General features: G+C 41.7%; 1 protein-coding gene across 1 annotated transcript in view; it reads right to left on the bottom strand.

Annotated features, from left to right (window-relative positions):
• The window catches only part of LOC135708155 (trifunctional nucleotide phosphoesterase protein YfkN), a 107,220-nt gene that overhangs the window by 87,629 nt on the left and 905 nt on the right, over window positions 1–18,686 (bottom strand). The window lies entirely within an intron of this gene.

The following is an 18,686-nucleotide window of genomic DNA, read 5'->3' as shown; positions in this document are numbered from 1 at the left end:
TCCAGACGACGATCCCATGGCCGGGCAGGTACATGTTTATGCCATGACCCCAAATTTTTATATCACAGTTCCTAATGTTTTTGAAAAAAAAACAGTTTCATTGGTTGACCTCTTTTCCGGATGTTCCAGACCTACCAGAAGACGGCCCCATGGCCATCCGGGTCCATGTTTATGTCATGACTCCAAATTATTTATTAGATCACAGTTTCGAATGCTTTCGAAAAAAACGTAGAACTCTGGGATCAGTTTCGTGGATTGACCACTTTTACGGATGTTCCGGATCTTTCGGAGGACAGTCTCATGGCTATCAGGGTCCATGTTTGTCATGATCCCAAATTCATTCTATCATCACAGCTCCTAGTGTTTTGCTAGAACTGCGGAGCTCTAGGATCAGTTTCATGAATTGACCACTTTTACGGATTTTTTTTTTTTGACTTATATGTTTTTAGTATTACTTCTACGTGAAGTCAACGATTTACATAGTTGAAGATGCTAATTTCAAATAACAGACTGTAGTGGTAATTTTTATACGATAGATGGAGTAGAATAAAGCATAGAGTTGATAGTTCCGTTAGAGTACGGCAGTGTGAAGATTGTATATAGATATTAGAATAGCGAACTAGGACAACTTTTAAGGAAGGTACAAATCGGTTTTTTCATCTCTCTTTACCAAACTCCCCCTTTGGAGAGGGATGGTGAGGGGTGTCCCCCCCGCCACCACTGGCAAAAAGAGATGAAAACCGACCCGTTCAAGTACCAACTGTGTAACGGCGCCGGTGGTGTAGTTGTAAGCGTGATTGCCTCGCACCCCAGCAGGCCTGGGTTCAATCCCAGTCGGCGCCGCCGGGATGTTCTGAGGCATAACATCTCTGATCACGCCTTCCTTCGGATGGGAAGTAAAGCCGTTGGTCCCCGGTTCATGAGTTTGATGGGTCGATAGGTAGGGTCCAGGTGTGGGAGCTGCCTTCCTGGCACGTCGGTAGCATTGGTGCTCAGCACGGAAAACAAGATCGACGGAAAAAACAAAACCAAAAAAAAAAGAAAAAAAAAGTACCAACTGTGTGTTTGAAACAGTTCTACCGATTTTTACCGCACTTCAATTGTTATTTGAAGGAAGGCATCCAGTCGTAGGTTTGGAAATTGCAACTATTGTTTACCCTACCACGATATGTGCTCCTGTCATCGTCGACTTGACGATCTCGAGGGGACACGGGTGGGGTAGGTGTTGCTACTGTACCTTTCGGCTCTTCCGGAGGACGTTCTTATGGCAATACAGGTCCATGTTTATGTCATGACCCAAAATTCTTTCTTATACCGCAATTCCTAATGCTTTCGAAAAAAAAAACCGCTGAGTTCTAGGATCAGTGTCATGGATTGACCATTTTTAAGAATGTTCCAGATCTTCCGGAAGACGGTCCCATGCCCTTCTAGGTACATGTTTATGTCATGACCCCTAATTAATTTATATATGACAGTTCCAAGTGTTTTCGAAAAAAACTGCGGAGTTCTACGATCAGGGGTTTATGGATGCCCAATCTACAAAAAGGGCGACAAGTTGGATTGCTGCAACTATCGCGCGATCACACTGCTGAACGCCGCCTACAAGGTACTCTCCCAAATTCTATGCCGCCGTCTGTCACCATATGCAAGAGAGTTCGTGGGGCAATACCAGGCGGGAATCATGGGTGCCCGCGCTACCACGGACCAAATATTCGCGATTCGGCAGGTTCTGCAGAAATGCCGCGAATACAACGTGCCCACACATCATTTGTTCATCGATTGCAAATTCGCATACGACACAATTGATCGAGAACGCTCTCGAGTCCCTTTGAATCTCGAAGGGGGTTACGGCAAGGTGATGGACTTTCGTGTCTGCTATTCAACATCGCGTTAGAAGGTGTGATCAGAAGAGCTGGGATAGACACGAGTGGCACGATATTCAGGAAGTCCATCCAGCTCCTTGGCTTCGCCGATGACATTGACATCATGGCACGGAACTTTGAGATGATGGCGAAAACGTACATCAGACTGAAGGCTGAAGCTAGACGGATTGGACTTGCCATCAACGCATCAAAGACAAAATACATGAAAGGAAGAGGTTCTAGGGAAGACAATGTTAGCCTCCCACCCCGAGTTCAGATTGACGGTGACGAAATCGAGGTGGTCGATGAGTTCGTGTATTTGGGCTCACTGGTGACCGCCCAAAATGATACCAGAAGAGAAATTCCCAGACGCATTATGGCAGGGAATCGTGCCTACTTTGGACTCCGGAGGACGCTCTGGTCGAATAAAATTCGCCGCCGCACGAAGTTGACTGTCTACAAGACGCTAATTAGCCCGGTGGTCCTTTACGGCCACGAGACCTGGACTATGCTCGTGGAGGACCAACGCGCCCTTGGTGTTTTCGAACGGAAGGTGTTGCGTACCATCTACGGTGGTGTGCAGATGGATGACGGAACGTGGAGGAGGCGAATGAACCACGAATTGCACCAGCTGCTGGGAGAACCATCCATCGTCCACATCGCAAAAATTGGGCGAATACGGTGGGCGACCCAACAGGAACAAGAAGAAGAGGCGCGCAGCGGGCAAGGTGGATCGACCAAGTAGAAGGTGACTTGCGGACCCTTCGCAGACTACGAGGCTGGCGAACTGTGGCCATGGATCGAGTAGAGTGGAGACGACTTCTTCGGACAGCAGAGGACAACAAGGCCTTAGCCTGATCTTTCGAGGACCGTTCCGTTATCTCCAGGTTCCATATGTAGGAACCATGGCTGTATTCTGGCTAATTATGAACATTTGTGCCCATTAATCTAAATTATGGATCTTAAACCACTTATAAAACCCATAAAGACACCTTAAAAAACGACTCTTTTCACTTTTGAAAAAGGTAGACAACCTTATTTTCGATTTTATGCAATTAAAATATTTTACAGAGCCTAAGAATTCCAGAGATACCACAATTTTTGAAGTTCATCAAGAAATGGCTAAGTTATGTCATTGCAAACTTGCTGTTACACGTTTTTCGGAGGCTTTTTTAGTTGACGTAAAGTATTTTACCCACCGTATTCGGAGTGCTAAGTGGATTTAATTGGAAGACAACGTTATTTGCTGTTTTAAATAAATCGTAGCAAGAAATCGTCATCAAAATGATCTTTGACACTTATTTTGCCATTAGGGTGACCATTTCTTTGTTAGGCTGGTCATTTTTTTTTTTCAAAAATGACTTTTTTCAATAATTGTTATTTTTTGAACCACTGAGCCGATTTCAAAGATCAAGATAACTAATGAAAGGTAATTAAAAATATTTTTTGGAAACATATAATGGTATTGAAAAATAGAAATTTTGTTTTGAAAAACATTGATTGTGTTTGTTTTTTTATGGTTTTCATGGTCATGCTATGGTCATAATGATAAAAGAATATTTTCCGATAAGGAACAAAACAACCAATTTTTACGAAATTCTGAGAACCACTATATCGTTTTGCTATGGAATTGCTGTATTAAAACAACAGTGGTGTGCATATGTGCCATGAGACTGCGACCAAAACAAATACAAATCATAACAGACAAGGCACAGGCTCATAGCAAACACGTTAAAGGAGTGGTCAGGAAATGTCATCCGTGACGAGTAGACTGATGCAAAATTTAAAATTTTTGCTCCACAGTGCTCAAACGGTTCCAAATTGGGCCCTGATTAGCCTTCCAAAGTTTGAACTCATTTAGTGAGAAACTGACTTGGCACAAACCATTTGAAGTTTGAATGGAAATTACTATGGAGAAACCATAATTTCGGTTCATATCTATCTCAACCAGTTCACTCTACTTTAGAAAATAATAGCTGAGCTTGTTGAAAATTTTCTCAGCTACAACTTTATTCAAGAACACTTTTCGATCAAATGTAAGAAACAATAATTATTAAGGATTCAAGTCACTGAAGCTATGATTATGCTCAATCAACTGTTCAGCAGGCAACATTGGTGTTTATGGCGCGTAGAATAGAGGACAAAAATCATGGCTACTATGTCACACTGCAGAATACAGTGTTGCCCACAATACAGTTGCTTAATCTTACCATAAGATTATCAATCTCCTAAACAATTAATAACTATTTCATTTGACGTTTGGCTGAAAAACGATTTTCTGCAAAGTTGTAGCTGATAAAAATTCCCATAAGAATAGCAATAGATTTTTTTAACAGTTCAATATGTTAAAAGGCTAGAAGACAATGAACAAAAAGTTTTGTTTTCCCATAGTAATTTCCATACAATCTTCAAATGGTTTGTGCCAAGTCAGTTTCTCACTAAATGAGTTCAATTTTTGGGAGGCTAATCAGGGCCCAAGTTTGGAACCGTCTGAGCACTGTGGAGCGAAAATTTCAAATTTTGCATCAGTCTAGTTGCAGAAAAAGACTTTCATGGGAAACGTTAAGAGATAGATAGAATGTTTATTCAATGAAGTTGCTTGAAATTATGTCAGCTACAACTTTGCTGAACTCATATGTCTTTATTTTCAAAAATAAGAAAGTTAGGTTATTAATATCAATTATTTTGAAGATTGCCATGATGTTATTAATGACCAAAATAAGTAACTTTTAAAGTACAAAATCTTCACCGATGATACCAAAACCAAAACGTCTAAAAATAAAACAAAAGATCTAGGGCTAGTTTCTGGCTAACTTTTCATCCTGGACCACTGTGGACTGTTAAGCGATTGTTAGTAGTATACAAATGCCAAATAATATAGGCTTAGAAAGTTCTCTATTAACAAATGTTAAAGTGCTCAAAGAAAATTAAGATGAGAGCTGGCATATAGATCCAGTTAAGACATAGCTAAAGAAGAAGGTTAAAAAGGTCAATAATCTCATTTTCTCCCTAAATCAAAGTCAATGAGAATAACTCAGGGATAGAGAGTCACTTCTTGTTAGTTGTATGGAGAAATTTCTTAAAGCTGAAGTTACTCAGCGGTGATTAACGTCAGTTTTTGACAATTTCTCATTCAACTGAGTACAAGTGACTCTCTCTCTGAGTTATTCTCATTGACCGTGTAAGGCTTGAATCACGATTTTGCAACTATGCAGTTTACTCGCAACAGGTTTCCCTGAGGTAAATACATTTCGGATTTGTGCTGAATTCGGGTAGATGTCATTTGAGCGAATGTTATAAATCGTTTATTCTGAGTACAATCATCCAATAAATGTACTTTGGACGTTTCGCATTCTTCGGCGTGAACCATTCAACAACTTTATCCATTTTTCATGATCTTCACTTCACCGTCTGCTCTCGCTTCGCCGTACCTAGCCTGTACGAGGTATGAAATTATGTTTTAATTAAATTTCTACGCTTCACTGACCCAATCAACTTTAAATACTCGATGCATAAAATAAATTTGCTCTCGCCACACACATCACATAAATATGTTTTGCTCACAAGAGTTTGTACACAAGTTGTTGCATTCGGGCTCTACACGTCTACAAAGCATCACAGCAGCAATTGCCTGACTAGTTTAAGCGGCCATCCAATAACGACGACGATGACGACGTGATGGAAAATGCCTACAGCGACAGTGTGGACGAAAATTCAATCACTCGAGGAAAATTGACCTGGTTTTCCTGGACTCAACTTGGCTTGTTCGGTTATGTTCCAATGAAAAAGCTCAAACCAATGTAGAAGCGGCTGGTTGTGGATGATAAACAAAGAACCGAGCGCTCATTACCGACGCTGCGTGAACAATGGAAACGCATGGTTGATTGATTCAATTATTGTGACTCGTTTTGTTCTTTTGTTCGAAGAAGGTGGTGAGAGTGTGAAAACAAAACCGATGCGCCATGGTTGTGTAGAGGCCACGTGCTATTGATTAATTTTCCTACGGGGTGTTAATAACAATCAGTCGATAGCCATGGAAACCGGTGACAGCTTTATTGGATGACGCAGTTATGATTTATTACCGACGAGAAATGAATAAATTGTTCATTCATAATTGATGCTTTTCCAGTGAAGGAAGCAAAGACAAACAATGTGTTTCCACGGTTTCCACAGGCTTCTGATCCGTTGTGGGAGAGAATGACAGAAGGACGAACGGCAAAGTGAAACTTTTCTCCCACGGGTGAAACGGGTTTTCCTGAGAAAAACCGAAACGATTAGGGATTGCAGTCAATCAAGTTCAGTCAATTTGCTTCAATCATGCCATTATTTTCGCCGGCGGAATCTGTATACCGAGGGTGTGAATGGTGAATGGAAGGAAGAAAGAACGATCTACCACTTGGAAATCCCACAACTCATTGCCATGCAAACGAGCGTCTATATTTACACCGACTTCCAGAACTCATATCTCATGCATATATGAACAGTGAAGGCAAATAACGCATTCGTAACGCAGAAAGTAGTCAAATCTGCCTGGGAATGTTGATGCGGTGAAAAGTGTGTGGGCGTGACAGACATCAACCAAACACAGCACCACTCTTCGCACACACAATGCATCAGTTGGGTTAGCTACAGCGCTACAGGTGTGCGGTTCATGCTTGGGAAAGAAAAGTTGCGGTAATCCTTTCAGAGTCGATTGCGAAATCCATCAACGGAATTAGAATACCTGCCGGGACAGTTGTTTGCTACACCTGTTGGTGCTGGAGGAAAGTTTCCATTCTTGGAATTTTGTGTGGCTTGTAATAGCAGCCATTTGCGAAGACGAAAGCGCCCGTCTATAGATTCGTGTTGACAGCCCGATCGGCAAATATGGGTGTTGCTCTTGTCCAGTCTTTGCAACTTGGAAAATCCATAGATTTGGGGCGGTAGTAGAAAGGACATCCAAACAAACAGAAGTGTTGAGAAGAGCTTACTGCATAATGGAATCCACTAAGACGCTCAAGTTTCAAAATAAAGGTATGGCCATGTTATTTTTTTGGAACTACCAGCGTGATGTTTGCTGGTAATGCTCACAAATATGTGTCCAATGAATATTTTCGGAACGGGGTGTGGTCGACATGTAGGCTACCTGATGTAGCTAGTGTTGAGAAAATATTAAAACATAATATGTCACCAAAGAACAAGATCACGCTCGATTTTCATAGACAAGAATCAACAAGCAAAGAACTTCGGTTGATATTGCAAGCTGTGATATCGCCGCTCGGATTATTTAGATTTAAGGTCTCCCAAACTGGCGCGTTTTTAACGCGGCGGCAACGAATAATTCTCGGCGGCTTACGGAAGCGCTCAAACCAACGCGGCAAGTTGACGCTGTTCGCGCGTTTTTGCAGCGTTTCTTTTGCGTTCGCTTTCTGCAGCGTTTTTGCCGCCGAAGAAACGCGGTTTTGTACCGAAAGTGATTTTTAGGTGATAAAAAATGGCAAAAACAGAAACCTTAATTGAATTGGTTCGAAACTATTTTTTTCAAAGATGTCTGAACTTGTAAATTTAATTTACTGCTCCCTGAACTCCTCCGAAATTCTCCAAATTCTAGCAGAGCTTCTATGTAGTTGCAAGAACTTCTACAAAATGCCTTGTTATACTTGGAATTCGCTCAACTTGTACAAAGATCGGTAAACTGCTATAAACTCACTGCCCTTCATATAAGCTTCCGGAGGAGAAATCTAATGTATTTGTGAGGATAGTTGACCACCCACAATTTTTACAATTGCATATGCTATGCTAAATCTAAGGAATATGTTAGTAGAACTACATTTATTTATAAGGAGAATTTAGAAGCTGTATGTTGAATTCCAAGGGAAGGAGAAAATCCAGAGCGATTTTAGAAATAAACTCAGTTTTGAGAATAATTCGATTGAATCTTTTAGGAGTATGACAAATTAATTCAAAGGTGAGTTTCGGAGAATTAATTAATTAATTAATTTAGCTTTATTTAGGAGGCTTTCAGCCTTGTTTCGGAGAAGCATTTAGCCGAAATAAAAAAAAATTCCAGCGATAATTCTTCTGAAATATCGGGAGAATACTAAGAGCGAACTCAATAGACTGTCCGAGAGTTCAAAATTCTTCGAATAAAAAATCTAAAAAGATACCAGCATGCTCAGAAATTATCTTAAACACCCAAGACTCCAGTATGATCATTCTTCTGGAAATATTTAACAGCTCAGCATGCCACAGGTATGAAGTTCTTCACATTTCCCTGAAGTTCTACGAAATTCCTTGATATTCTATGAACTTCCTTGAATTTTCACCTTATGTTTGGCAAATGTCTCTGATGATCTATCAACATTTCTTAAGTTCTGTGAAGCTCTTTGAAATTCTAGAAAGTTTTTGATGATCTACGAATTTTCCTGAAGTTTTTCAAATTTCTCTGAAGTTATGCGATTTTCCCTGGTGTTCTGTTTATTAAATTTCCCGAATATCTGCAATTTTTTCTGATGTTATGCATTCCAGGGGAAGTTATGTTTCTAATTTTTTCTAAAGATTGACAAACTTTCTTTAAAATTTCATGAACTTTCGTAATCACCAGTGGTGAGAAATCTGTTATATCTAACAAAACTGTAAACAAATATCACTAAAATGAAGCAAATTGCCAAAATACTTCAACGCATTTTTCACTGCTTGTAATGAAACTAACAAAAGCGCCTCTACTTCATCCGATGACGAATCCATTGCTCACGATCGCTACGACGCTACGAAAAAACTGCCGCTCCGGTGTGGGTACGCGATTTATTCGCTACCGCTGCTGCGGCTTAAAAATCGCGCCAGTTTGGGGGGACCTTTAGAGTGGTGTAGATAGAGAAAGAGACACCCAACCAAATGCAACCGAAACTTCTCGCGTAACATTTGAAAAGGGCCTATCCTCGTTGATCGATTCTCAGTTCGACAGAAGATGATGTTAGCTTGCGTCTGAAACAACACGCTCAATGAGGAATTCATTTGCAGTTATTACAACTCTCAGCTCCAACTTTACACGTTGTGAATAGTCTCGCAATATCAAATGAGCTTGTAAAATCAACATCAAGCTTGATATTTTGCTCCAATATCACGTGTGATATTGAAAGCGTATGAGAGCGGAAAATATCAATTTGCTAATGATCATGTTATCATTGGATGTAGCGGCTAAAAAATAATCGCAAACGTTACTTTGGCATCCAAGATGGCCTTACAGTGTCCGAAAACGTGTCAAATATTTTTTAATATGGGTGTTAAAATGTAATTTTAGTCCGCCATCTTGAATTTCAAAACGGCGACAAGTGCGGGTTTTAATCTTAAGGCATAGCGTTGAAACGAATGTAAGGAATAATATGATTAATGGCAATTTCCATTATTGATGTTATCCCTTAGATTATTTTCAACGCTTCGCTCACCTCTTCGCTTCGCTTCGATTTTTCGAAGAAAGTTTTTACGAAGTTGGTTTACAAAGGCTTTTCAATTATTGGATCAGAAAAGAGTCGCTTCGATTTTGGTGAAGGTGAATCGTCTGGAAGCCTGTACATCTTCCCGAGCATAAATATTAGCCACCAGAAAACATAAAATGATGAAATATGCATCCCAACGTTTTCTGCAGTGTAGTAAAGGGAGGCAAAGCGCTTCCATTGCAGCAATGGACGCAAAACGTGGTCAGCACTCACACACTCATCACGAAACGGTTGCTTTCCAAAGTCGACGATGCATCGACTGAAAGAACTGCTGATGAAGAACAATGAGGAGGACCACACAATGGCTGCTGCCGGGTAAACAGACGATCGCGTGACACACAACGAGAGTGGCTTGCTTCTGTCGAAGCCGAGTGAACACTGAGTGTAGTAAATATGGCAAAGCAAATTCCAAGCGCAAAGTCGCAATAATGTCTTAGATTTGTACTCTACACTGAACGAAAACATCCGCAATACCTCGACTGATTATTGTATTGCTCGAGTCCTTTAACAATATGTTGTCGAATTTCGAATGATTTCCTTATGGTTGAATTCGTCATCAACTGATGAGAATCCATGTGACTGTCCTCAAAATAACGGATGATATATATTTGAAAATTGGCTGTTAAATATACAGAGCTCAGAGGACAACAATTTTAGGATAGAATGACTTGCAAATGCTTTAGAATAGATTATTAATTCGATTGTTTACATTTGCATATTCAATAGCCATGAACAGTCATTCATCGTGGATACAAAAATTCCTTGTTGGTTGGTAGAGGAAACTTCTTCCACCACGAAATAGACAATTCACGGTTTCCACGCTTTTCCAATGCTCTGATAGTGATGTCTATGCTTCCACCTCGTTTGTCTGCTCAGAGCAACAAACGACGTTCGTTAGAATTATTTACATCATCGTTTTGAATGATTTGCGTTAGGGGGCTTAACCAATACCAAATGCATTTCAATTTACGATGACTATCACTATATTCTAGATAGCATTATGCATTTCACCTGAAGGCTCTATCCAATCTCATAACAATGTTCATCCTGTATTCGAGAGGAAAATCATCCGATTTCAAAACATCATCTGTCATCTGGTTGCAGCTATCATTCGAAAAGGCGATTTCGATGTTTCGATTTGAATGGTCTGAGGTTTCATTCGAACAGAGGACGGTGGTTTGGTACAGTGTTGACAATTTGAAGTGATAACAACCGGTCAACACTCGTGTTTATTTCAGTTACCTTTCAAATTGTCTCATTATTTATGAGCGGCCCTTATATTTGAAATCACTTGTCACATTCATCTAGTGGTGTCCGATTTTTATTCGAATTATGGATTAAACGATAACGAACCAAAAACTACAAGGGACAGCCTTATGGGGTTGTACGCAATGGTGACGTAGGACTACGTGGGCTTATATAATACATCTTATTTGTTAACTTACAAGGGTTACAAATGGTGAGTCGACAAACTGGAAGGAGTGTTGTCCCAACAGCTCTGGTCCTCACAAGTTCCTACGTCACGCTTCCACGGGTCAGCCGATGACAAAGACCGCCAGCAAAAGATGCTGGTAGCGTAGCCTGGGCAATGTCACCACGATAAAAACATGGATCCGGATCGTGGTGATAGCAAAGTGAGGAGGTGCGACCCTCGAGCGTCTGTTCACCATGGAGGTGCGGCTCAAACAGCGTCTGTCTCGGAGCGAGCGGCTGAATAAGAAATGCTGTATCACGTCAGCTACACCTAAGGTGGCAGCCCCACCAACATGATGTAGGTATCGCGACCCCGGTAAGGTAGCATACTGAAACCCCCAACATTACTCAGAAAAACGAAGAAAGAGAAAACAACGAACGGAATTTTCGGCAACCGACCCGGCAACGAAATAAGGACAATGAATGGAAACTCGGTACTTGGAATGTCAGAACCTTAAATGAACCTGGACGAGCGGGCCTTTTGGCTCGTGAACTGCAAAAAGTGAATGTGAGCGTAGCTGCTATTCAGGAAGTACGGTGGCCTAGATCCGGAGAACGTGAATTCCGGGCGGTGGATCCCATCGCCAACACTTCCTTCAAGTATCATATCTATCACAGCGGTGGCGATAGGGCAGAACATGGAGTAGGGTTCATAGTGATCGGGAAGCAGATGAAGCGTGTTATGCGGTGGAGACCGGTAAGCGACCGCATCTGTGTATTAAGGATTCGGGGCAAATTCTTCAACTACAGCCTGATCAACATCTATGCGCCAACCAACGATAAATCCGATGACGTGAAGGACGCGTTTTATGACAGTCTCGATAAAACTTATGATGAGTGCCCAAAACACGACGTGAAGATTGTAATCGGAGATGCAAATGCGCAGGTCGGGAGAGAAGATTTCTTTCGTCCAATCATTGGTACAGAGAGCCTACATACAGTAACCAATGATAACGGCGTGAAACTGATAAACTTCGCCGCTGCTAGAGGTATGGCCATCAGTACCACCTACTTTGCACGCAAGAATATCCGAAAGCACACCTGGAGACACCCAAATGGCGAAACTTGCACACAGATCGATCACATGTTGGTGGATGGCCGGCACTTCTCAGATGTCATTGATGTAAGGACTTTTAGGGGGCCTAACATTGACTCAGATCATTATCTTGTTGTCTGCAAAATTCGGGCGCGTCTATCGACCGTTACGAATTCAACGAACCGGAGATCGATGCGTTTCAATATCCATCGCTTGTCAGTAGAAGGTGTTGCTGCAGAGTACCGCCAGAAGCTTGATGAGCGGATTAGCGAAATCAACGTGAACGAGGACCTCAACAATCTGTGGAACACAATCCACGGAGCGGTGAACACAACAGCACAAGAAGTGATAGGTACAGCTCAAAGACGACCACGTAATGGCTGGTTTGATGAGGAGTGCCAGAGGTTGACGGATGAGAAGAACGTTGCCAGAAGCCGGATGTTAGTGTCTGGTACCCGGCTGAACAGAGAGCGGTACAAGGTAGCAAGGGCAGCTGAGAAACGAACCCACCGCAGAAAGAAAAGGCAATACGAAGAACGCGTGATTTCTGAGGCGCAAGAAAGTATGGAACAGAACGATATGCGAAGGTTCTACGCGACTGTCAATGGTGTGCGGAGTAAAACAGCGCCATCTCCCGCCATGTGCAATGACCTTGAGGGGAATTTGGTGACAGATAAAACAATGGTGGCTGCCAGGTGGAAAGAACATTTTGAGACATTGTTGAATGGAGAGAGTGAGGGAGTATCGAGGAACAGAGTAAACATCGCAGACGACGATCAAGCTGTGGAGCCTCCAACGCTAGACGAGGTTAAAAAGGCAATACGTGAGCTGAAAAACAATAAGGCTGCTGGGAAGGACGAGCTCCCGGCCGAACTTTTCAAACACGGAAGTGAGCAGCTGCATCAAGCAATCCACCGTATTCTAACGAAGATATGGGAGGACGAAGAACTGCCTGCTAGCTGGTTGGATGGCCTCATTTGCCCATTATTCAAAAAAGGGCACAGACTCGAGTGCGCCAATTATCGAGGAATAACTCTTTTGAATTCGGCGTACAAAATACTGTCACGCGTTCTGTTTAACAGATTGAGACCGCTTGAGGAGTCCTTCGTCGGTGAATACCAGGCTGGTTTTCGTGAGGGCCGATCAACGACGGATCAAATTTTTACCCTGCGTCAAATCCTTGATAAATTCCGGGAGTACAACTTGCAGACTCACCATCTGTTTATTGATTTCAAAGCAGCATACGATTCAGTGAAGAGAAATGAGCTTTGGCAGATTATGCTAGAACATGGTTTTCCGGCGAAACTAATTAGACTGATTCGCGCAACGCTAGATGGATCGAAATCAAGTGTAAGGGTTGCAGATGAGATTTCGATCTCGTTCGTGACCTTAGATGGATTGAAGCAGGGTGATGCACTTTCAAACTTACTGTTCAACATTGCTCTTGAAGGAGCGATTAGGAGAGCTGGTGTGCAGAGGAACGGTACCATCATCACACGATCGTACATGCTCCTTGCCTTTGCGGACGACATCGATATCATCGGAATTGACCGTAGAGCAGTGGAATAGGCGTTTGTGCCTTTTAAGAGGGAGACGGCGAGGATTGGGCTCACGATAAGTTCTACCAAAACGAAGTACATGGTAGCCGGTAGACAGCGTGGGAGCAATAGTGGTGTTGGTAGTGTAGTGTTGTTAGATGGTGAACAATTTGAGGTAGTGGAAGAATTTGTGTATCTTGGAACACTAGTGACATGCGATAATGATGTTACCCGCGAGATGAAGAGACGTATTGCAGCTGCAAACAGGGCCATTTACGGATTACGTAGCCAGCTGAAGTCCCGTAGCCTGCAAACGAAAACGAAATTCGCTCTGTATAAGACGCTGATACTTCCGGTAGCCCTCTACGGCCACGAATCGTGGACGTTAAAAGAGTCTGACCGGAGAGCATTTGGTGTCTTCGAGCGTAAGGTGCTGCGAACAATACTCGGCGGTAAACAGGAGAATGACATCTGGCGGCGTCGCATGAATCACGAGTTGTACCAAGTGTATAACGGTACGGATATAGTGAAGCTTATAAAACACGGCAGACTACGGTGGGCTGGGCATGTAGCGCGGATGCCGGAAGAACGACAAGCAAATATTATATTCAGCAGAGAACCCGGTAGAGGTCGTCGACTCCGGGGTAGACCTCGGACACGTTGACTATTTGCAGTTGAGGAGGACATCAGGTCGCTAAACGTTCATGGCGACTGGAAGCGATTGGCTCAGGACCGAGTCCAATGGAAAAGAGTACTTCGTTCGGCGTTGAATCAACCTGGCGATTCGTAGCCCATCAAGTATCAAGTAAGTATTTGTTAACTGCAGCAGAAGCTTGTTTTTTGTGTCGGAATAGGAATTTGAGCGGGGTTATCTCTGTTTATACTCTTTAGTATAACGCGCTTGAAATAGATGGCCCACAGCGACTCACGAAGAGCTACTGATTCCAATTAATAGCGGTGCGGCTTTTCCTCCTTCTATGGATGCTCATGTGGGCTGCAGATTACTGCTTGCAGGCAGCCTTTCGTTGTGTACTGGAGAACAATATTCAACGCCACGCGCCGAAAGCATTTCTGCTGCTGATTGGACTGAATACAATCAGCGGTTGAGGGCAGCCTTGATAGCTAGATTCTTGCGGGAAGCCTTTCGTTGTGTACTGGAGAACACTACCACTCACCACGTGGTGATTGAAAAACACCGTTTGATGAGACCGGATGGAATTCAACTTTGAAATCTGTATTAGGGAAATCGCTTTTCGCAGGCATTCGGTGATAAATTTTAATCATTATCATTATCAACAGTTGCACATTCGTGCAGTTTTTAATAGTTACATTTTGAAAAATGATAAAGTCTTCTATTTAACAGATGCGTAGAAATATTTCTGATCCAATTATTGAAATTGGTATAGGGGCACCTGACTTATTAACGTTCAAAATCTTTCATAATTTTGTTAAATGCTCCATTTTTGGTTTTCACAAAGTGTACCCCCATATAGAAATCACAGACGTAGTCCTACGTCAAAAGTAAAATATTTGCAATTGGTTATATCATGCGATATAAGCATTAACTTCTCCAGATGATCATAACCCATCGTTTCAAACACGTTCTGCACTCCCATTGGTGGATAAATGACAGCACAGTGAACAAAAAAAAATCGGTAGTTGTTAATCAAGCAATTCTGGATAGAGCTGGAATTAGGGCCTAACAGCTTTTATAAACAATGACTTCTATCGATGATTTCTAGAAATTCAAGGCCTTCTCACGCAAACCAACATCCTCATCGTGTAGAGAAAGACTTCCCCTATCCGATGGTTATGTTGGGCTGCATGGACGTGCCTTGAGTTCATAGAAATCATCGATAGAAATCATTGTTTACAAAAGCTGTTACGCCCTAATTCCAGCTCTATCTAGAATTAACAAATGTTTTTTTTTTATAAAAAAGCGCAAAACTTCAACCCTACCGAGGGGGCAGCATAACCTCAAAAACACCTTGCATACATGGGGGGTATTCATTGGAAGAAAGGGACCTTGAAAGAGGACTTCTTCTTCGGTGATAGTGGCATGTGTAGACTCTGTATCGTATCATTGGAAAAAACAGCTCAGACGACTGCTATACAGTGTTCGGAGAAAATAAAACACCCCTCATCGGTAGTTCTCTAAGCTTCTCGTCGGAAGTTCGCTGAACATCTCTCCTCGGAAATTCTTCGAACTTCTCTTTTGATTTTTTTGTCAAAAGTCTGTGAACTTCTTCTAGGAAGTTCTCTGAACTTTTCATCAGAAATTCTCCAAACTTCTAGTCGGAAGTCTCTGAATTTCTCATCGGAAAATCTCTGAACCTATCCTCTGAAGTTCTCTGAACATCTCGTCGGTCTCTGAAGTTCTTATCGGAAGTTCACCGAACTTCTAGTCGGAAGTTCTATGTCTTTATAGTGGGATGTTTTCTGAACTTCTCCTCTGAAGTTCGCAGAGCTTTAGGAATCTTCCGAGAAAGGCACGGAACTCCTGAAAAGTTTACGGATCTTCCGACATGTTCCGACGAGGAGTTCATAGAACTACTGAGAAGAAGTTCAGAGAATTTCTGACGAGAAGTTCAAAGAATTTCCAAGGCGAGGTTCAGAGAACTTTCGGCTAGATGTTCAGATTATCTTCGGAAGTTCTCTAAAATTCTGCTCGGAAGTTCTCTGAACTTCTTGTCCGATATTCTCTGAACATCTCGTCGGAAATTCTCTGAACTTTTTGTCAGTAGTACTCCGTACACTTCTCGTTGGAAATTCTCTAAACTTCTCCTTGGAAGATCTCTGAACTTCTAGTCAGAAGTTCTATTAACCTTTTCTTGGAAGTTCTTTGAACTTTTCGTCGGAAATTCTCTGAATTTCTTTTCGGAAGCTCTTAGAATTTTCTCTGAACTTTTCCTTTTTTTCTCGTTGGAAATTCTCTGAACTTCTCATCGGAAGTTTTTTGAACTTCAAGTTGAAAATTCCCAGAACTTATTTTCGAAATTTCTCTGAATTATTGTCGGATGTTCTCTATAATTTTTCTCGGAAGTTCTTTGAAGTTGTCCTCTAAATTTCTTTAAGCTTCCCGTCAGAAGTTTTCTGAACTTCTCTGAATTTCTTATCGGAACTTCCAACAAGTCCACTGATTTTCGGACAAGTTCTCGGAAATTCCGATAAGTTTACGGAACTTCCGACACGCAAACGAAACTTCCGAGAATTTTACGAAAATTTAGAACAGTTCATGGAATTGCAGGGAATTTCACAAAAAAATGAAAGAAGCTCAAGGAACTTTGAAGACGCTCACGGATCTTCAAAGAAGCTCACGGTTCTTCAGAGACGTTAACGAAATTTCAGTGAAACTCACTTATTATCAGAGAAGTGTACGGAACTTCAGAGATCCTCAGGTACTTTCAGAGAAGTTCACATCGATGTTTTTAATTCCTTGAGGCTAGAGTTCATTATTTACAAAAGCTGTTTCGCCCTAATCTCAATTTACTCCAGATTTGATGGAAAGAGGTCATATCACCCCAGAGGATTCAATCTGGTAAAGATTAATCGAAATACAGTGCCTTCCCGTTATTGGCAACATTGTGCCATCAGCAATTAAATACTAAACATCTGCATTCCATAAGGGATGGTCCATTAATTATGTCACGCAAATTCGGCCCATTTTCAACCCCCCCCCCCCTTTGTTACATTTTTTGTGTGAGCCTTAATTTTTTTGTATGGCTCGTCACAGTTTTCAAAACCCCCCTCCCCCCTAAATGTGTGACATAATTAATGGATGACCCCTAAATAAAGGTTAAGTGCTGTCACAGATGTAATAAAGCATTCGATGGATTCTATAGCAAAGAAGAAAAAACCATGTGTTGCAAAAAACGGGAAGGCACTGTACATCATCAAAAGTTTTTTTTTTCGCTAATTTAGCTAAACTTTCCGAGTAGGTATCATTGATCTGCCGATAGATTAATGGAAGGAGACGAAGTAAACAAAATGGAAAAAAAGTTTGACCACATCCTGCGGCGAAAGCCAATTTACTGAGTGCGGTGTGACAAGTGACCTTTGCAAATAGCGCACTTGACCCTCAGACTAAAACAAATACGAGAAAGAGCAAAAAACATCGGAAAAGCTTCATGATGATGTGATTGGATTCAGCACATGTCAGCGAGATCAAGTTGGCATATAATTAAAATCTGAAATTGGATTTATGTCGAAAACTTTACCATCAATTTCCCTCAAGACGCGCGAGAGGAAATTGTGTTTCACGATGCAGCTTACCAACGCCCCAAGTACGGCTGTGTGGTTTGGTGAATATAATCTGCTGGCTGATGAAGCCGAAGAGAAAATCGAATTACGGCGATCATCAGCCTTTTGTTTTATTTGAAGCTAGGAGTGGAAAACATGTGCGGTACGATGCCTTTCAATAAGCGGAATATCCTCATCTGCGTTGATGAAGATCCATTAGGCAATTTCAGCGGTCTTCCCGGTTCATGGAAATATATTTGCAATGCTAACAATGCTTTGCATAATTTATCTTCGTCGCTGGTCATTTGTCCGTCTTCTATCGGTCTTGTTCAGTGACGTTGATAAGGAGCAAACATAGCAAGCTTAAACGCTGGCCAGATTGAGCAGTTATAACATGTTATAACGGTTGTCAAACAATTACAACGAAACTATCGATTATAAATTGGCTCACTACTTGACTAGCCTATTGGTCCCAAGCAAATCGATTAACGTCGAAATTGATCAGTTCACGAAGATTTGCCGCACTCTTCTCTCACCCGTAAGTTTTGACAGTTTTGGGTGGTTTGTTTTGGCTCCCATTCGTTGCTATCTCTTTTACTCAGAAGCAAAATGATAGGGAGCAAAAAGTGAGGTTAGGGACCGTGCACTGATCTATTCTACTACTACACAATGTTTGTTTTGATTCGCTATGAAAGTTTGACAGATAAAATGAGGGGTTAGTGGATTTTCCTATGCTTCGAGGGGTGAATCGATTAGCTTGGGACCGAAGAGAGTACCAGAGCTGAGCCAAAAAGTTGAGCTCGTTTCTTCGGGACCTTCTGGTCTTACAGTTACCTCTATGTTATAACTCTCTAGTCTGAACGTACTATTATAGAGCGTTCAGACTACAGAGTTATAACATGTTATAGCGCAATTTTGATGGTGGTTTCTGTGTTGCAATTATTTGACAACCGTTATAACATGTTATAAATCTCCAGTCTGGACAGCGTTTTACCGTTCAATGGACAACATTACGCTCGAAATGCACTTAAATGACTGGTATCTAAATTTCAGTATAATTCAC

This window comes from Ochlerotatus camptorhynchus, unplaced genomic scaffold, assembly GCF_037179485.1.
Source record: "Ochlerotatus camptorhynchus isolate MF236.1 unplaced genomic scaffold, CSIRO-AGI_Acam_v1.1 ptg000328l, whole genome shotgun sequence".
NCBI lineage: Eukaryota > Metazoa > Arthropoda > Insecta > Diptera > Culicidae > Ochlerotatus > Ochlerotatus camptorhynchus.
The sequence above is the reverse complement of the archived record's forward strand: the minus strand, read 5'-3'. Positions and strand labels throughout refer to the sequence as shown.